Raw genomic sequence first — 13,488 nt, 5'->3', positions numbered from 1 at the left:
AACAGTGGATGGATCACTTGATAATTGCCCTGTTCTGTTCATTCCCTCTGAATGCATCTGGCACCAGTCACTGTGAGAAGACAGGATACTGGTCAAGATCAGTGGTCCTCAAACTTTTGGGGTCGCACCCTCCCCCGCCCCCCCAGGAGCCGCAATCAGTAGTCGGGGCCAGGAGCGGGACCAAAGCTGCGGTCAGGGGCCGGGACCCAAGCTGTGGCTGGGGCCAGGGTGGAGGTTGGAGCTGCAGCCATGGGTCTGGGGCCGGGTTGGCCAGGAGCCAGGGCGCAGGGCCACAGCCAGAGTTGGATGACATTTCCTCCCAGCCCCCACCATGCCTCCCCCTAGGGGGGAAGCACCCCACAGTTTAGAGACCTCTGGTCTAGACGGATCATTGGTCTGACCCAGGATGGCCATTCTGATGTTCTTAGGGGAACCATGTGGGGTGGAGCGGGGTAGAAAGGGCTGACGAAGGCTTCTGACCTCCCAACTGGGAGATGAGACTAGGACCTGGAAGAGAAAACATTGCCCCCTCCAGTGAGAGGGGACAGCAGCCTCCCCCAACCCTACAGTGGGAGGAGAAGCAGACAAGGCATGGAGAAAGGAGACTCGGGCCTTCACTCCCCTGAGAGACAGAGAGTGGGGGGGGGGGGGGGAGTGCAAGAGATTATAAGGAAGGGGCAATGGGGTCTCTCTGGTGGGAAAAGGGAAGTAAGGCCAGGAGGGCTCGATTCCCCCAATCCATTTGAGGGGAGAGAGAGGGGAGCCCGAGGAGCAGAAACACCCCCAACTCCGCTCCTCCACCACCCCTCGAGTGTCAGAAAGAAAGGGGAAACTAGAGCTCCCTGCTAGGTGCAGGGAAAAGACAAGGGAGTTTGGGGCCTGGAAACAAAAGACCTCCCTGGGTGGGCGGAGGGGCTCTCTTGATCCACTCTGCTCACCCCACCACCAGACCCGGGCCCCTTCTCATTAACAGGGGAGGGGATGAGGTTCTGCTGACCTTCTCTCCCCCATCTCCTGCCCCCTGAAACCCAAAGGGGCTCTACCCTCCTGAGAGGGGCTACAGTGGGGAAGGGGGCTCTGCTCTCCCTGGCGGGGGAGGAGGGGAAGAGGAGAGAGGCAATGGGGGGGGGGGAGTCTTCTTTCTCTCTCAGGGAAAAGAGAGGTAGGGGGCTCTACTCCTCCTCTGAGGGGGGAGAAGAGAGGTGGCAGGGGGGCTCTACTCCCTCTCTGGAGGGAAGCAAGATGAAGGCAAGGGGAGCTCTGCTCCCTCTCTCGGGTAGGGGGGGGAGATGGGTGGCAAGAGGGCTCCCCTCCCCCTCTCTGGGGGAGCAAGGGGGGAAATGGGGGCGAGGGGGCTCCGCGCTCTCTCTCTCTCTCTCCCCAAGGGGAAATGGGGGCCGAGGGGGGCTCTGCTCCCTCCCTCGGGGGGGGGGGCTCCGCTCTCTCTCAGGGGGAGAAGAGGAGACAGGGGGTGAGGGGGGCCCCGCTCTCCCCGGGGGTGTGGGGCAGAGGAGGGGCTCTGCTCCCGCCGGGGGAAGAGGAGCGGGGCCGCACGGGGGAGGGGCTCCGCTGCCCCGGGGATGGATGAGCGGGCTCCGCTCCGCTCCCCCCCCGGAGGAGAGAGGCGGGTGGGGGGGGGGGGGCTCCGCCCCCCGCCGTGCCCCTGGCGCTGAGGGAGAGGTGGGCTCCCTCCGGGTCTGCTCTGGGGGCTCCGCTCTCCCCGCCCCCCGGCCGGCCCCGGGCTGGTTCCCGGTGGAGGGGGGGGGTTGCTCCCTCCCCCGGCCCGCTCGTTACCTGCCCAATGTGCTCACAAAGCAGCAGCGGCGCCCACCACTGTCACGTGACACCCACCCCCACCCCCCCGCTGCGGCGCAGCGCCGCGCGCGGCCTCCGCCTCTTCCCCCGCCACGTGACCCACAGAGCGCGCGCGCGCGCCGCCCGCCCCGCGGCTTTTCACGGGACGTGACCCCCGACGTCGGGTTCAGCCGCTCCCGCCACGTGACACAGGGAGACAAAGACACGCCCTCAGCGCGTGACCAGGGTTGCCTAGCGAGGCCGGGAGCGGGAAGGGGAGTGACTCTGCGCCCCGCCGGCGGCAGGGGCGGAGCTTAGCTCCTCAGGGGGCGTGGCTTCTGCGTCCAGCGCGCCTTCCGGCTGTAAGGCGGGGTTGGGGCAGTTCAAGCGGGGGTTAGACGGGAGGGGGGGCAGGTCAGTCTTCGCCCCCTGGGGTGGGAGGGGCTGGAAGGGAGAGGGGAGCTCTGGGGTGGGGGAGGGGCTGTAGGGGCAAGGGGAGGTCAGCACCCCGGGGGGGGGGGCTGGGAGAGGGGAGCTCTGGGGAGGGGGTAGGGGCAAGTAGGGGCAACCCCGGGGGGTCAGCACCCCGGGGGGGGCAAGGGGAGGTCAGCACCCCGGGGGGGGGGCCTGTAAAGGTGGCAGACTCTCCATCATTAGAGATGCAACTGCCTTCCTTCAGCCCCCTCTAACACTCTGGTTTGGAAAAGCGGTTTGGTGTGCAAGTTGTCACACTTACTCTAAAGCCAGGGCAGGGTGCATCTGCAATGTTTGCAGAAGATGCCTTGTATATTTTTGAGCTATAGGTCGTTGAAAATTAACCTGATTTCAGAACTGACATTTGTTCTTTGTTCCCCTCTTCTAAGGCCCTGTCTGCTTAACTTTAAACCACTGTAAAAAGCTGGGTGGAGACCAGTTTTATTTCAGTTTACGTGTATCTTATTTCAGTTTAGCTTAAAGAGGTTCCTTATCGATTTAGACTAAACTGAGAAAAGACAAGGGTGCTCACACAAACTTTTGCAACAATTTAAGTTGGTTTAAAAATCATACCTTACATTAAACCAGGGTAACTTTCTCATGTAAATCAACCCTAACTTAGAAACAGCATGTTACTTACTTCCCTTTTCAACTTTCCATACAGTTACATCCTCTTGCAAACTTGTGCACTGGCTTCACTGAAGAAAATAGTGTAACTCATGGAAATTATGAATTATTCATTTTCTGTGGGTATTGTGCCCCATCTTACTCAAATTCATGTCAAACAGTTTTTCCACTGACTTCAGCAAGAATTGAACTGTTTTAGCCTGTTAGGTGCAGTTAGCTAATCACGTCTAAGAGTACGTCTTCCCTGCTGAGTTAATCAAATTATCTATACTTGAGTTACTTCTCTCAAGTTGTCAGAGCTCAGGTCAAAACTGCTACACTATCAAATAACACACAAGCTGCTGTGCCTGTATTGGCATGGCACTCACTGTGTAGCACTAAGACTTCTGGGGGTATATCCCATGGTTCTTTGCACAGCAGTAAGTTACGCCACTCTGAATTCTTTCCCAGTGAATTATGGGAGACCTTGTCTGTCCTTTCTGGGCACTTGGTAGGAATTGTGGGAAGGCATTGGAGCATTAGTGGCACTGAGTGGAGCTAGCTAGCACCCACCCTGCGAAGTAGTCACATTAGCAGCAGAAGTGTCACACTAACTCAAATTTCAGCCCGATGGGCCGCTCAACTTAAGTGAAAAAGCACCATCACACTCAAGGATTTTTTTGTGTGGACAGGACTTGAGTTAGAGGCAACACTTGAGTTATAACAATAGTTAAGATTCTGTCACGGGTATTTTTAGCAAAAGTCAGGGACAGGTCACAACTTGTGAGCAATAAACAAAAATTCACGGAAGCCCGTGATCCATCCCTGACTTTTACTAAAAATACCATGGAGGGATATTGTGGCAGAATGGGGAACAGGACCCTGATCTCAGGTGGTAGAAACCTCTCTGTTACACTCCAGACCACACTGCCTCTTTTACAAATTGTTTTACATTTATGTAATTAGTTAGGACAACTGTAAAATACTTACTTCATCTGTGTAGTGTCCAAAGACAAGGGAAGTATGTCCATATTCATCCAACTGGACATTTCTACAGCAATTGATATCATTGATCATCAGACATGTCTGCCCAGACTCCAGCAATCAGCAAGTCCTGAAACGGCTCAGGTACATCCTCTCAGACTAAATCCAGAGGTTCATTACAAGCAACTGTTCCTCCACTTCTAAATGCTCCCCTATGGGGTCACACAGAGCTCACTCCTCTCCATCATGTTACTCAACAAATACTGCTCCGTGAAGTTGTTTGGAGAGCTGCTTGCAGTATGCATATGACACACTGCGCCGTATCCCCTTCATGTCAGATGTAAACAGTGCCATTTCCAAAATCAGCAGCTGGATGAAGTAGCAAGTAAAGGTGATAAGATGTAACCCTGGAGTTCCACCTAGGCTTTGAACACTTTAGGCATTCATTGCATACCCAATGCCCAAATGTGACAGTTCTAAAGAAGGGATTGCATATTCCCTAGCCTACGTCCAACCTCTAGAACGTCTAGTGTAACAGGGATTTTCTCCTAGTCTCTTAGGAGACTGCTACAATAGGGATCCACAGTGCAAAAGGACCAGAGATTTATTCATTTTGTCCAAAGTAGTTGGCTCTGAATTTTAATTGTATCCAGGTAGTTAAACATTGGAATAAATTGCCTAGGGAGGTTGTAGAATCTTCATCATTGGAGATTTTAAAGAGCAGGTTAGATAAACACCTGTCAGGGATGGTCTAGATAATATTTAGTTCTGCCTTGGCTGCAGAGACTCCCGTGGCGCCGGGAATCACAACCACCTCCTGGAACTCTCTCCCAGCTGCTGGAAGACCCTCCAGTCCTAAGGCCGCTCCTCGCCTGACATTGGGCTGCCACGATCCGCTCCGAAGCCTCATGGCATAAAGGCTATCCGTGACAGAGCCAGAAGATGGGGCCCTGTTTCACTTGTGGCTGCTTCGGGCACCTCCAGTGGCAATGTCCTACCATCAATTATTCCTTCGGGAAGGTGTATACGGGAGAGACCCGAGCCCACCGACACGCCAGCATCAAGGTGGTGATCCCATAGGCCTCAACAGAGGACAAGTAGATGCTCTAGTCAAGTCTGGCTGCGGGCCGACCCTTGTGCAGCAGCGACTCACCCCAGCCACAGACCCAACCGGAGGACAGATCTAGCTGTGCTGTATCCATGGGGACGTGAGGCCATGACTGAGTGACACTGACTGTAGACAGGGTAACCTGGGTGATCACCGTGGAGGTCGCCCCAAAGCTCCTGTACCCCATCATCCTCCGGCAAGACTGGCCAGAGTTCAATGGGGTCCTGCATTCTACGACCCTCTAGGACCCGCTCAAGGCCCTTGAAGGAGACGCCCTCAAGGGCAAAGATGAGGCACCGGGCGGGGAGTCATCTGAATGACCCACCAGCCCCGCCCCCAGGACTCAGTGAACCTTGGGAGGATGCTCTGGCCCGACCAGATGGTGAGGAACCCCTCCCATTGGCAGAGGGGTTGACTTCAGCCAAGACCAGAGGGAGGACCCCACCCTTAGTTGGGTCCACCTTTCCCAGACAGATGGCCTGATGGAAAGTTTTAACCGGAGGGGATGTGCCACAAGTTCCCACTGGAGGACCTCCGCCATTGGGACCAATCAATCCCATCCCTGGTGCTCACCATCCGGTAAGTACTGCAAACCTCCACCCAGTTCTCCCCATTTGAATGACTCTGTGGACCCCAGCCCCAGGGACTATTGGACCTAATGCATGAGACCTGGAAGCAGACCCAGGGGCTCCTCCAGTATATCACGCAACTGTATGAGAACCTGACCCGGGTTGGGAACCACACCATAGAGAAGCTACAGGCCATCCTGGGGGCCCAAGCCAGGACCTACAACCGGGGAGCCCAGCACGAACCTTTGAGCCGGGGCATCAGGTCCCCGTCTTGCTCCCCTCAGAGGAGTCCAAGCTCTTGGCCCGGTGGCAAGGTCTGTATGAGGTAATCCGCCAGGTCAGCCCCATCACTTACAAGTTCCGCCAGCCAGACTGACGGACAAAGAGCCAAGTCTACCACATAAACCTCTTGAAGACCAGGCGCAGACGGGAGGGGTCGCTGATTACCCCACACCCCCCTGAGCCAGAATTGGGACCCCAGGTCTCCGCCGCTGATGAACCCCTGCTCAGGGGCACCCACTCCACAGAGCAGTGGAGGCAAGCCTGATGTGTGCTGGAGGCCTACCTCAGAACATTTACTGCTGTGCCGGGTCAAACCACCAGGGCCCAACACGTCATCCAGACCAACTCGGGGGAAGTTGCATCATCTGCGAGAGGTGGTGGAGCAAGAAGTCCAGGCAATGCTGGACCTGGGAGTCATAGGGAAGTCACAGAGTGAGTGACACAGCTCCATTGTGCTAGTCCCCAAGCCAGATGGGACCTGTTGCTTCTGTATTGACTTTTGGCGCATCAAGGCCATTTCGAAATTTGATACTTACCCCATGCCTCGGGTGGGTGAGCGTCTCGACTGCTTAGGGGAGACCTGCAACATCACCACCCTGGACTTGCTAAGGGATACTGGCAGATCCCGCTGGAGCCAGCTTCAAAGGAAAAGACAGCCTTCGCCACCTCCAGTGGGCTCTACCAGTTTACCCAGATGCCCTTTGGCTACCATGGGGCCCCCGCAACCTTCCAGTGGCTCATGGACCATCTGCTGCAGGCCCACACTGAGTACACTGCGGCCTATCTCAACGATGTTGTGATTTAGAGCTGCTGCTGGGAGAACCACCTGAGCCAGGCAGTGGCCATCCTGCAGGACCCTCTGGACTGCCGAGCTGACAGCCAACCCCAAGAAATGCCAGAGTGGCTGCCAGGAAACCAACTATTCTGATAAACTTGGGGTGCAAAGGTCTTCGATTACTATGTGGAAAGCTGAAGGCAGGCTCCTACCTGGCACTTCACTTAGATGCAGCAAGCTCTGAAATAAGAGGCCTGAGCAGGCAGCAAATCAGAACAAGCATTAGTCTGGGAGTGAGGAACTAACCTGGAGCCTGTTTTTTAAATGTAATGATCATCTAGCAGGCTGTGCGAGGAAAGGGTGTTGCAGTTAATGGGAAGGAATCCTGAATGGCACTAGTCCAAGGTCCAGCTGCACCAAGGAAAGGCCAAGGAGGCACAGGGGTGAGTGTCAGCTGGAGACGAATGGAAACTGAAATGAGTGGAGATGGCAGACCTGTGTGAGTGGGAGTCCACTTGGTATGCAGGGTGCAGCAGTGGCCATCACCCCACTGCAGCAGTGGCACTGGCAGGGAGGGAGGCAGGCAGAGCTGAAGAACTAAGGGAAGGAGCTGGCCTGACTGCAGAAGAGGAGGCATCCGTATTGTCAGTTTTGGTTGGACCTATTCTTGGTGGTTTCATCACGTGACAATCTTCCGTTAAAAATGAATAGTTAATTCCTGGAGACCCCAGAACAATCCTGATGTCAGCGTGAGAAGCAAGATTTCTAACGTAAAGAAAGAGGTGGACAATCTCTACCCCTCATCCCCCCTTCCTGCAGCCCATTCGATCCCCTCAAGTCACCTGTGGGGCCTTTGTGCACCCCTTCCGGCAGCTAAGCTCTAGTTTCCTTCTCCCACTCTTGGCTGTGCGGCTCCCGCCAAGCCACCTCCTGTGGCTTGGAGAACTTCTTCCCCCCCCCACCCTTCCAACACATATTTAACCTTCAGAGTGTTTGCTCAGCCATGGGCCACTCAGCCAGTGCAACATCTGCTGTCTTTCCCCTCTATTCTCTGCTCCTTTCTATGGTCCCACCTCCTTTGCTGTCACCTCCTCCTTTCCCTACATTCATCATGAGCGGAGGGCTTCACACACACAGAGGCCCACTGGTGATTCATTATTCTGTGTCAGCAATTCTAGTTAGGGCTGACATATTCACTGTACCCTCGACTCACCTTACACAACATCTTTTAGGTACAGATTATGACAACAGTTATCAGAGGAAAACTAATAACTCACTGAGTGTTCTTGTGTGTTATGTATGGTTCACCTACAAAGAATTATACAGATGTGCTGGAAATGTGTGACTAAAATGCTGTTAAACCAGGCACATCAGGGGAAGTTAACAAACAGGTTTTTCCAGACTGCTCAAGCCAGATGCGGCCAAAGACAGTGGGCTATTCATTTGTATCAGAGATTGGAGGACAGGGGCATTACACAAGAATTTAAATTCCACTGCTTTTTGGCACGTTCTGTGCCTCTGGTGGGGCCCTAGAGGATGGAGGAGTTCTGTGCCTCCCCACTGATTATTGGGGGTGCCCATGTCCCTGCTTGCCCCCTCCCCTTGTGCATGTCCCTGTTGAAGGAAGATCAATTGCACTGTAAAATCACAAGTGGGGGGGGAGGGGAGCGAGGAGGGAACCAGCATGACATCCACACCCAGCAGGGGAAAGGAGGTTATCTGGGGATACACTTCAGAAGAATACATTTCAAAAGTGTACTGGACTATAACGAGAGGAGAAGAGAACCCCTAAAATTATCCTGCACCTGAGGAGTTAAATAAACCAAGCGCCGTTGAGCACAGTGTGTTGGGTCCAGGTTACAGAATAGGCCAGCCCTGCTGAAAGAATGACTACGGTGAGAAAATCTTCCTTGAACAAAAGACGGTCTCTCTCTAGTTTGTTGAGTTCTAGAAGCGTATCTGGTTTGGTTGCAATCATTTCCATCCTTCGTCCTTACGCTGGGTATCACTTAGACCTCTGTCCTTTTCCTCAGAAACTTCTTTTCCTGTTACCATCAACCTGCGGGGGGCTTTGATGTAAGTGGGGGGGAGTTGTCAGCCCCAGTTAACATGCTGCAGTGGCCTGTCTCTTGCGAGGTGCAGCAACCTTGATACGGTTGGGCCAGCGTCATGGCAGAGGGGCTAAGCACTGCAGAGAAAGACGGTTTTGGGAAGAACGTGGGACTGGGAGGGGGTTGGCATCGTTCTGCGGGGAGTAACTGGGCTGGTAAAAGGCAGGCTGAGGCTGTTGTGCTGTGAGCACAGTCTGGGTCAGGGTTCTCCACCTAAGTTACACAGCACAGCACAGAGACACACAGTTACAGGGCAGGCAGTGACAAAACCCCATGCTAGTCGAGGAATGGTTGCTGTATCTCTCCATTCTCTGGCCGGTTCTGGGGTCCTACCTCCCTTGCCTCCACCTCCTCCTTTCCCTGCATTAACCAAGTTAGCAATTATAGCATTATGGCCTTCAGTCCTTGCTCTGTGTCACGGATCCACAGGTGTGGTGCTCTGGAACAGCTCTGGAACAGTCCCTGGGAGGACCCCTTCAGTGTGTCAGCCCCCTCAGGGTTACACCCTTTCACTGGCGTCAGCCCCTTGCTTCCACCACTTCCTGGGATTGAACTTCAGTGGCTTCAGTGCCCCTGCGTCATGCCCTGAGTGCCCTGTATCCAGTCAACCTGACCTGGACACCCGAGGGAGACTTGTACACCCAAAGGGAGCACTGCACCCCCAGCTTGCTTAAACTGGAGTGAGTCTCAGCCAGCGTTGTAAAGGCAGGAGGGGTTATTAGATGTCTGGAACACAGTGCAGATAGTCCTTAGTTAAGAGAGAGAACAGAAAGTTACAGCAAAGTCCATCTGGGTTACACCAGAGCCCTCTCTGAAGACCCAGTCCAGAAACTTCTCCAACAGCCCACACTTAACAAGCCCAAGGAGCCCCTCCTTAGTCCTTTATTCTTATCCCCAGGAAACATAGTCACCTTGGCGTCCTCCTTAGACCTTCGTTCCCCAGCTGGCCACAAGCGGCTGGCTTCATGCAGAGAGTGGGCCCTCCATGGTCATTAGTTCCTAGATGATAAACATCTAGGCTATTAAAGAGGCCATTGTCTTTTTCGGACTCTCCAAGGGCATGGGCCCAAACCCCAGACAGCCATCAGTCATGCTTGGAACTCTGCAAAGAGTAAATAACCTTTCCCCCTCTCCCCCAGTTAACCATGCAGCACATACGGGAAACTGAGGCACACGCCATATTCATCCAAAACATTATGAAAAACTCCCATTCTGTCACACTCTGCAAGGGAGACATTTTAACTACTGGAGATCTGGATTGATCCTGATTTATATTGGTTATTGCAAATAATAGGTGCAGTCTTAACTCAGATTAGCTAACCCCTGCTAGCTAACTCAGGCTAAAACAGCAGTGAAGAAAGGGCAACTTGGTTTGTAACTTGGGTTAGCAGCTTGTGTTCAACTCCGGGCTCTCTATAGGCTTTAAACTGAGCTGCTAACCTGAGTTAAAAGTTGCGGTGTCTTCACTGCTATTTTAACCCACATTGAGAACACAGTTTGTTATGCAGTGTACACGTACCTTTTGATGGGCACATGCCAGGACAATTCACATCATCCAGGACCAGTGAAAGTTCCCTGTCTAAAAGGGCCCTTTCTGCTAGCTAAATGGAAATGAAACAGCAAGCAGGTAAAGTTGCTTTTCTCAAGCCAGCCACTGATATTTTGTTTTGTTATTATAGAGGAGGGGAATTAATTATAGCTCTCAAGAGTTTCACAAGCTCTGTGACACATTTGTCTGCACTCCCTAATCTGTGTGCAATCAATGAGTATTATTAGCATTCTTTAATCGTCATTTGGCAGTCCCATGCTAACAAAGATGGATATCTGGCATGCAATGCACAGCAACAAAGACCGACGTTTTAGAGGATGCTACGGTCAGATGGTGGAGCGCCAGTTTCAGTAATGATACGCAGGCTGAATCAGGTCATCACACAAGAGGTCAGTCTATGAGCCTTTGGGGAAAGAGAGAAAAAGAGAGGAGACCCATCCAGAAAGCTCTGTGGGTTTTTTTGAGCAGTACATGCAATAAATACAAATGAGGGCACAGCCATTACTTCATTGCAAAGCCATTCAAAAGGGATTTTAAAAGACGTACATAATTGCTCATGCGGTGGGTTCTTCCTTTCCACTCTGAAGCATCAGGTACATCTTGCTCTTGGAGAGAGCATCCCAGACTAAAGGGACCACTCCTGTGAGCCATTATGGCAGTTTCTATGTCCCGACTTGCTGGATTGGCTAATTTAGCCTCCCTTGGCTCAGGACTGTTCCTTCATGTATATTCCCCAATGCTTTGAGAATCTAATTCTGAATTATAGCTACGGTCAGCAAAGCGATAACATAAATAAGAGATGTGTGCATCACAATCTGACCAGCTGGCTTCAGTGAGGATATCTTTTTCCTACATTTCACTTCTGTTCGTGCTCCATAACCAGCGCAGCACCGTTCCAGCCACACAATCTGTAGAGGTGATGCACGATCAAAGAGAACTGTGGTTGCCTTTCAGATTCCATGCTGTCTGTAAGAGTTTTAGGGCAGGAATTCCAACTTCGGTGCAGTGGGAGGCACAAAGAAAAGCTTGGACATTAGTAATTGAAGGGGGTTACGTCAACGGTTAATCACATCATCTACGGTATGGGTCACTGCTGCATGAACACCCAGGATGAAACGCTCCAAAGAAAGAATCTTTAAAGTCTAAACTAGGCCTTTAGGCTAGGCTAGATGTTAGCTAAAATGTTTTAAAAGTCACGTAAAAATAAGACACATGGGCCCAGATCCACAAGTGTATTTAGGTGCCTAACTCCCACTGCAATCAATGGAAGTTAGGAGCCTAAATAGCATTGTGGATCTGGGCCACTCTCTTTAATATGTGCTAAGCCACCTGAGCTAAAATCTTCGAGCAGAGCCCAGACTTTGGCCTTGTCTACACTTACAAGGTTTGCCGGTATAGCTGTACTGGCAAACACGCCTAGGGTAGAGGTAATTCCCAGATTCAAAGGACAGAAGGAACCATTAGATCATCTAATCCGAGCTCCTGTAAATCACAGGCTATTACATTTCACCCACATACCCCTCCACTGAGCCCAATCACTTGTGTTAGGCTAAAGCATCTTCCAGAAAGGCGTCTAGTCCTGGTTTGAAGACATCAAGGGACAAGAGAATCCCCCACTGCCCTTGGTGGTTTGTTCCAACGGTTAATTACCCTCACTGCTAAAAATGTGTGTCTTACTTCCCATTCGAATTTGTCTGGCTTCAGCTTGGAGCCATCAATCTTGTTTTGTCTTTCTCCGCTAGATTAAAGAGCCCTTTAGTATCCAGTATTCTCTCTCCGAAGGCACTTTCACACTGCAATCAAGTCACCTCTGAGTCGTCTTTTTGATAAACTAAATAGATGGATCTCTTTAAGTCGCTCACTGTAAGGAATTTTCTCCAGACCTGTCTCTCTTCTGAGTCCCCTGCAATATTTTGACATCCAGTCTCTAGCAACACCTTTTACAGAGGTAAAATTACCTCTCTCTTCCTACTCACTACTCCCCCGTTTACATCTCATCCTGGTCCGACTAGGGCTCGGAGGTGCCCTCATAATACAAATAATAATATCTTCAATGATCACATAAGCCCTTTTTGCCACTTTGTCGTACTGGAAGCATATGATCAGTTGCTTTTCCATTATGAACCCTAATCCTTTCCAGAATCTCTGCTTTCCATAGACTTATAGCAGATTAGGGTTGGAAGGGGGACCTCAGGAGGTCATCTAGTCCAACCCCCTGCTCAAAATAGGATTAACCTCAGCTAAATCACCCCAGCCAGGGCTTTGTCAAGATGCATCTTAAAAACCTCTAAAGATGGAGATTCCATCACCTCCCTAGGTAACCCATTCCAGTGCTTCACCACCCTCCTAGTAAAAAACTTTTTCCTAATAGCCAACCTAGACCCCCCCCCACTGCAACTTGAGACCGTTGCTCCTTGTTCTGTCATCTGCTACCACTGAGAACAGCCTGGCTCCATCCTCCCTGGAACCCCCTTTCAGGTAGTTAAAGGCTGCTATCAAATCCCCCCCTCATTCTTCTCTTTTGCAGACTAAACAAGCCCAGTTCCCTCAGCCTCTCCTCATAAGTCTTATGCTACAGCCCCCTAATCATTTTTGTTGCCCTCCGCTGGACTCTCTCCAACTTGTACACATCCTTTCTGTAGTGGGGGCCCCAAAACTGGACACACTACTCCAAATGCGGCCTCACTAATGCTGAATAGAGGGGAATGATCACTTCCCTCGATCCGCTGGCAATGCTCCTACTAATGCAGCCCAATATGCTATTAACCTTCTTGGCAACCAGGGCACACTGCTGACTCATATCCAGCTTCTTATCCACTGTAACACCCAGTTACTCTGCAGATTTCTGCAGAACTGCTGCCTAGCCCGTCGGTCCCCAGTCTGTAGCTGTGCATGGGATTCTTCCTTCCTAAGTGGAGGACTCTGCACTTTTCTTTGTTGAACCTCATCAGATTTCTTTTGGCCCAATCCTCCAATTTGTCTAGGTCACTCTGTATCCTATCCCTACCCTCCAGCATATCTACCCCTCCCCCTAGCTTAGTGTCATCTGCAAACTTGCTGAGGGTGCAATCTACCCCATCCTCCAGATCATTAATGAAGATGTTGAACAGGGTTGTTCCAGGGTACACAGTCCCTCCCTTCTGTAAGTTACTGCCTGCAGCCCTTGTTCCTACATGCAGTGACCTTGCATTTGGCTGTATCAAAATACATTTTGTTTGAATGGGCCCAATTTACTA

At 51.9% G+C, this 13,488-nt stretch overlaps 1 protein-coding gene and 1 long non-coding RNA gene across 2 annotated transcripts in view; one reads left to right on the top strand and one right to left on the bottom strand.

Annotated features, from left to right (window-relative positions):
- Positions 1-1,905, bottom strand: part of UBAP2 (ubiquitin associated protein 2) — a 127,039-nt gene extending 125,134 nt beyond the window's left edge. Inside the window, exon 1 of the mRNA XM_067530851.1 lies at positions 1,795-1,905. The gene's annotated coding sequence lies outside the window, so the exon portion shown is untranslated. The remainder of the gene's footprint in view (positions 1-1,794) is intronic.
- A 2,060-nt stretch (positions 1,906-3,965) lies between these two features.
- On the top strand, positions 3,966-5,429 carry LOC137141803 (uncharacterized). Its single transcript, XR_010916742.1, has 2 exons — positions 3,966-4,002; positions 4,642-5,429. It is a non-coding gene; the product is annotated as an uncharacterized lncRNA (long non-coding RNA).
- The last annotated feature ends 8,059 nt before the right edge of the window (positions 5,430-13,488 follow it).

This window comes from Emydura macquarii, unplaced genomic scaffold, assembly GCF_026122565.2.
Source record: "Emydura macquarii macquarii isolate MOO-44397 ecotype Brisbane River unplaced genomic scaffold, CSIRO-AGI_Emac_v2 contig_3114, whole genome shotgun sequence".
Classification (NCBI taxonomy): domain Eukaryota; kingdom Metazoa; phylum Chordata; order Testudines; family Chelidae; genus Emydura; species Emydura macquarii.
This window is presented reverse-complemented; position numbering and strand designations above follow the sequence as displayed.